The 14,167-nt window shown below is 34.6% G+C and overlaps 1 protein-coding gene across 1 annotated transcript in view; it reads left to right on the top strand.

Annotated features, from left to right (window-relative positions):
• Positions 1-1,189: 1,189 nt before the first annotated feature.
• LOC118276681 (irregular chiasm C-roughest protein) overlaps positions 1,190-14,167 on the top strand; it is a 95,517-nt gene continuing 82,539 nt past the window's right edge. The window contains exon 1 of the mRNA XM_035595119.2: positions 1,190-1,662. The gene's annotated coding sequence lies outside the window, so the exon portion shown is untranslated. The remainder of the gene's footprint in view (positions 1,663-14,167) is intronic.

Raw genomic sequence — 14,167 nt, forward strand, 5'->3', positions numbered from 1 at the left:
TGTACAGTATAAAGAACGGAGTTGCAAATGACCTAGTGAGTTTCTTTCTTTCTTTCTTATCGGAGCTCCGGCTCTAAGTAGGAGTAGGAACGGGGTCGTTTTTAGTGAGTAAGATGTCACACTCCCTCTCGCCTCGCCCAAGGCGGGAGATCTCATTGGATGATTTAACACTTCAAAAAAGAAAAAACTTTTTACCAGATCTCCACTAAACTAGTCGAGTTCCTCGTCAAATAATTACACGAATAATCCGAAAAACGTAATAAATTAACGCAAATAAATTACAAAACCTTTCCGCAGAAATAATATAAATTATGAAATATCAAAATTAAGATAAACAATTAAAGAAAATTACTGGTAAATGTGAAAGCAATCTCGTTTGGAACCAGCTCGACAATAAACCGTCGGATCTGTTCACTGGAAACTGATAAGTATCTACTTAATTTATTTCTGGAAGCCCTCTTTAAACAATTAAAAGGGTTTTCTTCATAATATAATTTATTTATTTTATTATCTACTTTCAAGAGTACTGAGATGGGTAAAGTATTATTGTTGATTTTTTTTTAGTTTCGGCCATAGACTAGTTTTCTACTAGTCAAATTCAATACTTTTTTCGAAACGTCAAAAATTTATTATCGTCTATGATAATAATTTTTGACGTTTCGAAAAAGTCAATTTTGTATGAAATAGTATGTTATCTCAGATTTTTACGGCAAATAGCAGACCTACTTCTAGAAAATTATCAAGAAATATTCGAAAATTATCATAAGTAAATCATTATAACTCGATATATTCGAAAATTAGGTAAAACATCCAAGCTATGAATGACAGTGTGATTATTTTTGTATACAAAACAAATCATACTTAACTTTAAAAAAGTTTTATATAATTCAAACCATTACACTAAAGGATACACTATTAGAAGATAGATTTAATTTTAACTTCTGCGTATTACATCGGAAAATAAAACACGTTTCATAAAACATAAATGACAATAAAGGCTTTAAGTTGTCAACAGTTTAAACGAAACGACAAGTCAAACAATATCGTTGTATTCACACACAGATGTGATATTATTAAATTACTTAAAGGATTGTTTTAAAAACAATGTGAGGCGCACATCGGAAAGGTTTATCGTGTATGTTTTATGGAAGATACAGCCAGCCGCATGATGCATTCATTATAATGTAACCAGTATGGTGTCAACTAGGCGCCAAAGCGGACGTCTGCGTGACGTTTTGACGTTTCCCGCCGTCGGCTCTCGCGTTCCCAATCCAACCTTTTAACTCGCAATAAATTATTTCACGAATAAAGACTTTGTTTGTGCCAAAAAAAGTTTTAAATTAAATTAAATATGGAACGCTACTGCAGATAATGTGAAAATTGTTTTTATTTTTAATTTTTGTTTTTTAATTAAAGAAGGTACAAAGGTGTTTTTTGACAGTTCATTTTTGTTAATCGTGTGTTTCGTGACGTTTCGTGTATTTCTTTTTTCTAAACAAACAATTGTAAATTTTTGTTTTGTTTGTTTGTTTTGTTGTTGCGTTTGTTTTCCGTGTTCTGTGTTCCGAGGATTCTGTTGACAGTGTTGTTTGACTTGTGTGCGACTTTCTGACTATTTTGGATTGTGAATAAAACTTTCGACTATTTATTCATGAATTAAAGGTAAGTTATTTTCAAATATATTTTTGTTTTATCAAGGTTTTTGTTTGCAAAACGTTTTTTAAACATATTTTTCTTATGTCTACGTATGATTAGTTTTCGTGCTAGAATGAAAGTTGATCTTTATCCTTAGAACAAAATAAAATGCGTCATATTATGTATATTAAAAAAAAAACTACTAGGTAAATTGATAAATAATTTCCTCACATTATGCTTCTTCAATGATATGTATGTTTCAGAAAATCTATGCTAACATCACAAAATTAAAAAGAAAATATACACAGTCTTGAAATACATTTTATTTTGTGATAATCTTTAGTTTATATATTGTATAATTGTAAAAAAATAATCTGTTATTATCAAGATCTCGTATACAGTCAATGTGTTTAATATAATAATTTTGCATTAATTACAATACAGCCTAATTAGCGGCACAATCTTAAACAGGCACCAAAAATAACACAAATAATTATCTACTGCCATTCAATCCACACTTTACATCAACAAAAAAATATCATAATCTCAGAAAAAATAACCCATTTCCACAAGAAATCTCGGAAAGCATAATCAAAAATCTTTATCAATGGATTCCAAAATTGGATTACATCGTATCTTCTCTGTCTAAAACAAACCGCAGAGTTTCAATAAAAAAGACATTATAAAGTAGTCGATGTCCAAAAAACAAGCCATCCCGAGAATCAAGACGGGCCTTAAATAAAACCAGAACATTAAAAAAGCACAATAACTTTCGAATTTCAACCTTACGTTACTTAAGTTAAGAGTTATAAATCATTTTTGGAACGGTAAAAGTATGTTTGTAGTTTTTTTTTAATAAACAGGTTTTGATACTTACTCGTTAGGGATAATAATTAGGGCAGGTGTTCAATGGCGGGTTTTTTGTCATGTATAGTTCGATTTTTCTTATTTTATTCTTGTGGGAGGCTGTTTCGAGAAAAAGTTTTATTTAGCTATCATGAATTTTTAATGCTACCTGTACTTTGATGGTTGATGAAATTAATCGTTCGAACGTGGGTCTAGAGTTTTGAATATTTAAGTTAACTGTTGAGGGGTAGGCAGAGGTGCGCATATTTTATGTTTCTATTTTTAGCACTAGTTATTTTTGGCTCCTATGTTACAGGAGGTAAACTGTGCATAATTTTAGACTCAGTTTTGTTTTTTAGATTGAAATACTCAATAATATTTTGCGCTAGCTATTAATATTTTATGGGACTTATAACACAAATGGTGAGAAGTGGGCGTACATCGCATAGCGGCATTAGCGTAATGTAATGTGCAACCTCTGCCTACCCCTATGGGGATAAATGGTGTGACATTGCACACTTTGCGCTAGCTATGTATCGAATCACTCTACCTATGCATGTGTAAACAAAAATGAGAAGACACTAAAATGATACCAAGTTTTGAATTTGATCCAGCTGATCAGTGCATTTTATTAGTACTATCTATCTATACTGCAACTAGTATTATATTATCTCTAGTTACAATTCTTGTTTGTATTTGGCGGTGATGTCACATCACACTAATATTATAAATGTAAAAGTTTGTTTGTTTGGATGTTTCGATATTTGTCCGTTAATCACGCTAAAAATATTCAATGGGTTTTGATGAAATTTGGTGATGGTAAGCAATCGCCGCCCCCCGTGAACACCCAAAACACCAGAGGCGTTACGAGTGCGTAGCTAGTCTTTTAAGGGTTAGGATTTTAAGGGTTGTTAGGAAATCTGAAATTGGGAAGATTGGGAAGGGAGGTAATTGGGCCTCCGATAACCACACGTCGAAACACAACGCAAGCGTTGTTTCACGTCCATTTTCTGTGAGGCCGTGGTGTTACTCCAGTCGAGGCGACCTATTCATACCGAAGCATAGCTCTCCCACATTTATTCGTCACTTAAAACCACATGGGCAAAGCAACAGTTATCTTTAAAAATAAAACCTAATCTAAACCCTAGACTATGTAAGCACAAAACACTAACATACACAAATATACACCTACACACATATATGTGTATACAAGCTTATTATTCCGGCCCAGTCGTAAACCTAGCCTAAGAAAAATGTTTCAATCTAGCCAGATATTTCGTAGTCAGGCAATTTGCTACCTGTTACCCTGTACAACCTTTTTCAAACCTTATGTCATGTACCATAAGATGTATAATGAAATGGCCACATTTTTTCGCTAGTACCTACTTTAACTGTCATTGTAATACTAGTGTGGCGCCCGACTTTACCCTTGTGGGTATCAATTTTATTGTGTTGAATAAAATATAATCTGTAAAAGTACTTCTAAGACCATCGATAGAGGGCGCCCTAGACGGATACATAGCGATCAGATTGACGATATATTAAAGAAGGGCTAAATTAAAAGTATCCTTAACCGACGAGCATGTATAAAAATACTGTTGATGAAACGAAAGAGTATGTAACATTCGTAGCTATTGGCATTGTTTCTGCCTTGCCTTGCCATGGGAGACAGAGCGTGAGGATATGTATGAATGTATATAATATATTATAACCTGTCCTATAAGGATTGGTGTTTATTTCGTTTGAATGTACTGTATTGTATTTTCTTTTGTATTATGTGTGAAATAAAACATAATTTTTCATAAACATGTTGAACGTACAACTGAATTAATACAACTACTGGAAACTGCTCTCTAACGTGTAATATTAGCAATCCTAATCTGTTACTAAGCATCATTAAATTCGCTACAGCCGTTTTAGGAGTGTTAAATAAACATAACTTTTATACAGGGTGATGAACTGGTATTCCTCTCAGGTGCTAATTTCCTACTAAGCCCTGAGGTCCTTGCGGAAATGGCTAGTTTCTCTCAAACATTTTTGGTTTTGGTAGCAATCAATAAATAATCTGTTACTAAGCATCATTCAATTCGCTACAGCCGTTTTTAGGAGTAATTTAAATAAACATAACTTTGGTCGATATATTATTAATATTTACATGTACAAACTATAAAAATGCATTCAAGAAACATAAAATTTTTTTTAATCAATGAATAATTGGTGTTATCTATTCAAAATCGATTTGAGATAAATAACAAAATTTCTAGATATTTAGATAAACGTTTTATCTATGTCGATCTAATTTATCTTTTTGTTCAATATAAATGTAGTTCATTTGAATATAGATAGATATCGACTTACTAATAATACTTCTACGTTGGTGGTCAATTGGCTATTTTCAATTCAAATGGTGAGGATTATGAAAAAAAATTAAGGAATTTTTCTTAGAATTTAGAAACAATAGATCAGTTTTTGACTATGACGATTGTCAATAATAATATGCGGAAATGGTCGCCTATGATCTCCTATGACAGACATGTGTATAGTACGTATAGCCGTAACCTCCGAAACATATTTGAAGATAATGACGAAATAAGACGCATATTTCCAAGAGACCGTCATAGAGATAAGGAAGTGTGTCGGGTTATTCGTCGTAGGGAAGATCATTTTGAACAAAATTTTGCAAATTAAGATGTTTTTGAAATTGCGCTTTTCTCTTTACACTCTACTTATCATCAATTTTATTCTATAATTTTACGTTCCTGGGTACTTCCTAAGTTACCGGGAAATAACTCCAGCTCTAAGCTGGAGAAGGAACTATTTTAAAACGGTTGCCATTATTAGTATTTTATGATCAGTAAGATTAAAACTAAAATAACTAAAATCCAACCAGTCTGTAATCATTCGGGATTTTTTTACCAAAACCTCTCTAGCCCTCACCCAAGGACCTCAGGGCTTATTTTGTAGAAGTATTATCACCTGGAATATGATTTTCCCCCTCTATAAAAAAAATGCAAAAGTATTTCTTTTACTTCCTAATTTAAGATAAAAAACAAAATTTCTAGATAAACGTTTTATCTATGTCGATCTAGTTTTATCTTTTTATTTATATAAATGTAGTTCATTTGAATTTTGTAGAGATCGACTTACTAATACTTCTACGTTGGTGGTCAATTGCCTATTTGTCTTGGTCAAAGTTTTTCTTAGAAGACAATAGATCAGTTTTTACTATGTACATAATAATATGACGCCTATGATCTCCTATGACAGACATGTGTATAGTACGTATAGCCTACCTAATTAGGTGTTACGCAATTTTATTCTATAGGTACTTCCTAAGTTACCGGGGCTCCAGCTCAAAGCTGGAGAAGGAACGGGGTTGTTTTTAGTCAGTAAGAGTCTGACAGTTCCTCTCGCCTCACCCAAGGCGGGAGAAGTCAGTGGATGATTCCCCCCCTACCCCAAAAAAAGGTACTTCCTAAGTAGAAAGTAAGTAAAAGTAGTAAGGAATTTTGTCAGAATATATATATTTGTCACATTTTCATGCAAAAATTACTGAGGGAATCTCAATAAAATTTGGTACATAAATAAATAGATTAAATTAATATAAGTAACTGGTCAGAAATAACACAAGCTAATACTTTTTACCCCAAAAACGTAACCGAAACCGCTAGCAGAAACTAGAAAAGAATAACGATAGCCATAGACTACGTATCATCCGTCATCCAACATCTATCATCCACAACATCCAAGCCATCCATCCCACTTACAAACTCATTTGTTAAAGTTAACTACTTTAACAAGTTGATCAGTAAGATAACACTTATCTTTACATTTGCAAATGTAACAAATTATTTGCTGACTCCATATCAGAATCAATTTGTTACATCCACAAGATGCTGATAATCTTAATGTTATGCGCAGGAGTTGATTAAGAAATTGTAACTTGTTGATTATGTTATTTGTTAGGATTGGTTATAAAGATATGGAGCCTTTATGAGACTCTGTTAGAGCTTCTATGCTTCACACATCACATTAATAGCCTATAAGTGGCCACTGCTGAACAAAGGTCTTCTCACACGGAGAAAGTTTGAGCATTAATGACTACGTTTGCTCAATGCGGGTTGGCGATTTCAAATTTATAATCAGAAATTATAAGTCTAGGTTTCCTTACGATGTTTTCCTTCACCTTTTGTCAGTGGTGTCTAAATAAGTTTAGAAAGTACATACTTATAACTCAACAAAAGATTTTTAGCAGAATTCGTTTTGGATGGCATTGTATAAAGTCAAAATAATCTTTGATAACAAAAAGATTTTGCGAAAAGTCTAAAAATGTAGGTGTTGAAAGAAAAAATCTAGTGCCTATGTACTTCACCACAACAAAAGCAAGGTCACTTAAGGCCCAAAAACGTTATTTTACTAATAAACAATGTAACTTAGTACCTACTTTATACCAACAATAGATTTCCTATTGACCTCTAACATAATAATAATACCATTTTGGAAAAAATAGTAGTCGTATCTTACCAAAGTAATGTTCAACAATACATACCTACAACCATTATAAAAAGACCTCTTGCCTCCATACAAAAGGTTCCGCTTCATTTCTAACATGAGAGGTCAACTTATAAAAGCCAAACATAATTCTATAACTATCTGAACAGACAACTTTGTTAGTGCGTAGGTGTAATTTATTGAAGTAATTTTTGTTTATTACGAAACCTGAACCTTATGGTTTCAAGTGTAAAGTTTGAATTTAAACCTTACCATTAAGATATAAAGTTGATTATAAGTTGTGTTCTGAGGTATAATAAGGTGAATGTGTCTTGTTAAAGTTGTAACGGTTTTGTACATAAGGACTTATACAATGTTATGGAGACTTAAAATTATAGTTATTGGAATGTAAATAGCTATAGTATAGTAATTTTATGATATTTTGATAGTATTTGTGTTGTAGAAGAAGAAGTTTACATTAATCTAGTAGATGAAAACATGCCATTTACCTCATTGTACTGTTAATCAGATGTCGGGTTTACATAAACCAACGTGAAACAACACTTGTGTTGTGTTTCGTTGTGTGAGTGAGGTTACCGGAGGTCCAATAACTCCCCTTCCCAATCTTCCAAATCACCGATTCCCAAACAACCCTTAAATTCCTAACCTCCAAAAGGCCGGCAATGCACTTGTAACGCCTCTGGTGTTTCGAGTATCCGGGAGACCGCTTATCATCAAGTGATCCGTCTGCTCATTTACCGACTTATGTTTGAGCGTCTATATCACGTGACAGTCCTCTACTGGGCTACGAACCTCCTCTACATAGGACGTTTATGTTCGAAAATGAAAAATGAATATTTTTTCATGAAAGTGTATATACGAGCTAAGTCGTGACTCAATTAATTAAAAAAACATAAACTTACAACGGCAAGTACATACTTAACTAACTAACACACGAAAAAACATTCGCAATGAATCATACTTAATTAACAAGTTGACAAATTCTATAGAAAATGTCGCCGAACATAATTATTCATATCCTTTGATCTCTTCATAAGAACGAAATCCGACGCGACACGAAACGAATGAACGCTTACCAGGAACTTACATTACATATCATTCATTCAGGGCCGGATTAACCAAATTGCAAGGGTAGCATTTGCTATGGGCCCCGTGCAAATGGGCACCCGCGTACCCGAAACTCATGCTAAAAAGTTTGAGAATGTCTTTACCCACACTCATGTCCGATGGTTCCACCCTGTGTATCCAATCCCCAAATCTTTGGAGATTTGAGCGTGTATAACACGATGGTTATTTATAAGATAAGGTTGCAAATAAACTGAGGAATCACCAGACTAATGAGGACCAATCCTCAAATCTTTAACCCCTAAAAGACCGGCAACGCACTTGTTACTCCTCTGGTGTTGCGTATATCTATGGGCGACGCTGATTACTTCTCACATCAGTTGATCTGTCTGTTAGTTTGCCATCCTATTCCATATAAATCTGCCTTCATCATTTGAGTCAATATAATTTGCAACGGGACCCCATGTTTGAATAATCCGTCCCTGTATTCAGTTGTTCACTCTTTGTGCATAATATCTATATAACAAATTTAAATGCAGACAAGCAATTAGCTTGCGCTGACTCGAACTTCAATTCAATCAACGTTTTTGGTTGAATGTCCTGATCCTGGCCGAATTTTAATGAGTACTGTTTTCAATGTACATCGTAATGAGTTGTTAATGAAGAATGAATTCTGTATGCTTCTAAATTAAAGTTTATTTTACATTATTTTAAATGAATGCGACACCCGTTTTTCATCATAATTTTTCATCATTAAATGAACGAAAAAACTTCGCAGATTGTATACTACAATTCTATTTAGTTATTGTGAACTCTCGTAAAATATTTACGAATTAAATGAAGATAAATAACTAGGTTTTTATATGAAATTAAAAATAAATAAAACGTTATTTCAAGTAATTCTATTAGTAAATCCTCATAGTCAAGTTCTGAGCCTCATAAATGGAGTAAGAAGAGTTTTTTTTTAAGAGGGGAAAATCATACAATTACTTCTCCCGCCTCGGGCAATGCGAGAGGAAGTGTCAGACTCTTACCGACTAAAAACCACCCCGTTCCTACTCCTGCTTTTGCATATACGTGTGTCCAGTTGCTTGCACCTTTTTGAGTGAAAAGCGCTCAAAAAATATTTGGTATAAGCGATAACTGCAAATAATGCGTGACGAAGTTTGCGCAGTGCCTTGAGGTATGAAATAAACGGAGTTACTATGGATACAAGAGCATGAATAATTTAATACACTACGCTATTGAATTTCTGAAACACTCAATCTTTAGTTTCAGTTTGTATTGTTTAGTGTTACACAAATTGTTTAAGGAGAATATTGTACTACACTCAACTAAGACTTGGCCTTGAAATTAAAATTAAAAGGCTTGATGGGATGTTGCCGTCTCTGAAGTTTATAATAACACTTTTTGTGTATAACTATGAACACTGTTATCTCAATCATCCCTTGCTGCATCCATGATCAGGGATTAAGTGAAATCTCAAAATAATTTTGCCCACCAGCACACAAAAGTAATAAAAATATATAAAAAATAATCATGTAAACTAAACGTGTATACAAAATTTCAGCTCAATTGGTTGAAGATATCCGCTTCAAAATTTTATTACAAGATTCCACTACACACTCACACATACATACATTGCAAGCTAAATAACAGCTTGTAAAAAGGAGTATAAATGCACAAATAGCATTTACCCACACCGCAGTCGGATCATAGCTCGCATACAGTCCAATTTGCCACCTAAAGGTTTGGCGGGATAGATGAAAAAATTAAAAAAAAAAACATCGCTGACCCACTACATAATTGAATTGTCTCCAAACCGTGTTGCCATGCTTTTATTACTGACCGCCTGGTTTTTGCATCGGTATTAGATTTCTAGAAAAATATATTTTTAGAAGTACGTACGTAAATACTTATCGGTATGATCGGGTTTATTTTTGATCCTAGGAGGTAACTTTGACCCAAATTTTATAGCCAATCGTAATCCAGAACAAAGCACATACCAGATTTTCATTGGTCTAAAAGTTTGGGTTAGAGTTACCTCTTAGGGCTAAAGAAACCTGATCTTACGGTCATCGTATTTTTTAAAGTGTAAAAAGGATGTTTTTGGTAAATAACACTACCATATAAACCACTACAATATCAAGTAAACCGTGAAGATTTAATGCCAATCCTAATCACTCAAATCGAAAAAAAGCAAGAAAAATACTTACTTCAGTTCTACATAAAATAAAACTTTTCATAAAACATATTTGATGTGTAATTTCAAAGAAAAACGTGCTAACAAATTCAAAAACACAAAAAGAAAAAAGCAATCAATCTCCATGTCTTTCAAGTTGCCATCACTGATTTTAAAATGACAGTTCACGTGTCATAAGAGCGCCATCTTGTATCACAAACGTCAACGTCTTGAAGAAAATGACATTCGAAATACAAAAGTACAGAGAAAGTACGTTAATTGATGGTTGTATGACATACCCGTTAATGTCCAGTTTAAATTGAGCTGTGTTGCAATAGAGAACTCTTATTAACAATGGTGCATTGTATTTGGTTTTTGGCTAGATAGAAGTATTGAAAATTATCATTTTGGGTATTATGTAGAGATGTTTCTAATACTGTAACTGTAACTTTAGTATGAGTTTGTTTTATGTTTAAAGTAATTGAAACCCTTAGTACGAGTTTGCGTTACGTTTTAAGCAATCTAAACGATAACGCGTTTGTTCGTGTGAAGAGCTGAAAATTGAGCTCAGTGGCGTCTTGAGTGGCCTTTGTCCAACAGTGGATGAACATAGGATGATAAAAGAAATGGTGATGATCTTAGTATTCTTACTAGCATCTGTCAGCGGCTTTGCCTACATTCACCTAGGATAAAAAGTATCCTATCACCCAAATCAGCTCATACCCTGTCTGTATACCAAAATCCGTTCAGTACTTTCAGCGCGATTGATTTACAAATATTCAAACAAACATTTATAACATTAGCGTGATGTAAAAGTTTCTATGTTTGTGTGTATACTTATAACTCAATCACGTCTAAACGGCTAAAGAGCTCGAAATGAAATTTGGAACAGGGCTAGATTATAGTCTGGATTAACACAAAAGTTTTTCGTCAAGGCAACACGAGTAAAGACACTGACAGAAGCTAGTAAAACATAAACTAACTGTCTAAATACAATCTTCCCTTTGTAGAATGACAAGCGTCAAGTAATTGACATTTTTTTCTCTTATTTTGTAATAGTATCCGTAAAGTATCGAATATAACTGGGCACTTGAAAGTTGACAAGTGACAATCGTGTCCGAACCGGTCCGGTTTGGTTAATATAATTATATGAAACTTCATTATATGAAATGGGAGAGCACGTATACTTTATTAGAGGCAATTTTCTTTACTTATTGTTTTGTCACGGTATCACAGAGATGTGTAAACTTTTTTTGTTAGTTTTTCTATACAGTTTGTTAGGATATTTTGTGTGATGTGATATGAAGCAATAGCTTTTTTGTTTATATGCTTGTATCTACTTGGCATGGTATGGGTTGTTTGTTATAATCAACGCTATTAGCTTTATGTTAATGTGTTCATAGTTTTGCCTGGCCTTTTCGGGGTTAGGAATTTAAGGGTGGTTGGGAAATCGGGGATTGGGACGAATGGGAAGGGGGGTCATTGGGCCTCCGGTAACCTCACTCACGCAACGCAAGCTTTGTTTTACGTCGATTTTCTGTGAAGCCGTGACATCACTCCGGTTAAGCCGCCCAGTCGTGCCGAAGCATGGCTCTCCCACCTTATGTGTTACCGGGGCTCCGGCTCGAACCAAGTGCTACTCCGATTCATCTCAACCAAACTTAAAGAAGTCATTTTATCACTTTCCCAAATGACTACTCACAAACTAAAGAGTCACTGTCAAAATTTCAAATGAGTAGTGTCAACAAATTATTCCGATGCGTCACACAGGAATAGACAATTAGCGTTGATTAAATGGTTCCTACCGAAACGGTTTTACTTTAACATTTTAACCAGCTAGCGTTGTAAAACATTCCCTTTGATTAATGACAATTTATGGCAATAGGGATGTTGAGTCGTTGACTGCTAGACATTTTTTGCAATGTCATTAATTGGTGATTACATAATATTGACTGGTTTTTATAACATACATAAACTATAGTGAATATTATAATGTCATCACTAACTAATAAGTATTTTTTATTTTCACATGATTATTTATTTCACTCTTTATGTTGCTAAGCTTTGTTTTTTTATGAAAAGATGCGTGCTATGGATGGTCGCGAGTGGTGTAGCTATGTGCAGAGCAGAGTACCTACAGCAGCTACTTTGCGGCGGCGGCGCAACTTCATAGCACATCATAATCGCACAGCTACATTTAGTTTATTATTAGTGGAGAGGGTCACATAGTTTTACAGCTTAGCTATTACATCTTCACAGCATAGCTACATAGCACATATCTGATGGATAAGCTTAGATCCATTGTAATATTCTAACTTTATTTACACATGTCTTCGTACGTATTGCACTGGTACAACTCTACTTACCGCTTTTAAAAAACAAATGACGTATGAAACATAATTACACACAATAATAGAATGGTACTTACTACCATCATTAAATATCTTCTACAAAACAAATCATAAAACTCATCAAATAATTCGTTCAACACGTATTTACCTTTTTGACCAAACATCTCAATATTTAATTTAATTTTTCAAACTGTAATTTTTCTTCGGCGCTCTTCAACCGGCTCGACCCAAATGCTAAGTGTATACTTAATCGCTTAAGTGATACTTGACATATTTCCTTAAATACCCACAACATTTACCATTTTTATAATGTTTCATGTTTTAGTCAAGCCTTATTCATGTTTTAAGTTAATACCTTGTTAAGTTTTGATAGCCAAGGATACTTTAAATTTGGGAGAACCATGCTTTGGCACAAATGGGTCGGGTCGACCGGAGTGACACCACGGCCTTACAGAACACCAGAGGCAGCAGTCAGTGAGCAGAGCGGGTTTCGGCGGTAAGGGGGTTAGGAAGTTAAGGATTGATGGGGAATCGGGGATTAGGAAGATTGCGAATGGGGATAATTGTGCCTCCGGTAACCTAGCTACCACAACGAAACACAACGCAAGCGTTGTTTCACGTCAGTTTTCTGTGAGGCCGTGGTATCACTCCGGTCGAGCCGGTCCATTTGCCGAAGCATGGCTCTCCCACATCCAAAATACACGTATATGTTTATTAAAACAGTTTTTTAGTAACTAAGTCTTCATTTGATGAAAACAAATATTCAAATCATATCATCAGCCTATACTTGCCCACATTACTGCTGAGCAAAAGCCTCTTCTCACGTGGAAGAGCAAAACAATACTTGTTAAAAAACCCGTAAAACACACAAATCTGTTCAGCCATAAATAAACAAACGCTCGTTAAACAGAGCATCTCGGAAAATCGTTATCTCGAACACTTAAGTCGATACGGTGAACAACTGTTTATCGATTTATAATCGAGATAATCGAGTACTTCACACCCGTGGGAAGAGACGCGACGTTTATCGATTTCACAGAGATTGTTATGTGAGACAATTAATATCGATTGTAATTGTTGTGATGTTATGGTGTTGACTTCTTATGTTTGATCATGAGAATGTGAAAAACTTCATGGTGCAATTGACTTTAGGTACTAACTTGATCCGCAGCTGCGGAATACCTACCCATGGGCTCCGACTCCAGACAGTGGTAGGAACGGGATGTCTTTAGACAGTAAGAGCCTTACACTCCTTCTTGCCCAACTCCAGGCGGCAGAAAAATGGTATTATAATTTGCCCAGAGAGCCTAACCCCCAAAGGATTGGCTACGCACTTGTAACGCCTCTGGTGTTTCAAGTGTCCATGGACGGCGGCGATTGATTACCATCAGGTGATCCGTCTGCTCCTTTACCGGCTTATTCCATAAAAAAGCGTGGAAGTCATTTGGTGCAAGCAAAAATTAACTTAGTGGTGGTCAAGCGCATGTGACCACCATTGTACATACGACAGGTTTTACAACGAAGTCTAAACAATATACCGAAGCCCTAAAAAATGCGCCTTACACAGCAAATGGGG

The sequence above is a fragment of the Spodoptera frugiperda genome, chromosome 17 (genome assembly GCF_023101765.2).
Source record: "Spodoptera frugiperda isolate SF20-4 chromosome 17, AGI-APGP_CSIRO_Sfru_2.0, whole genome shotgun sequence".
NCBI classification, from domain to species: domain Eukaryota; kingdom Metazoa; phylum Arthropoda; class Insecta; order Lepidoptera; family Noctuidae; genus Spodoptera; species Spodoptera frugiperda.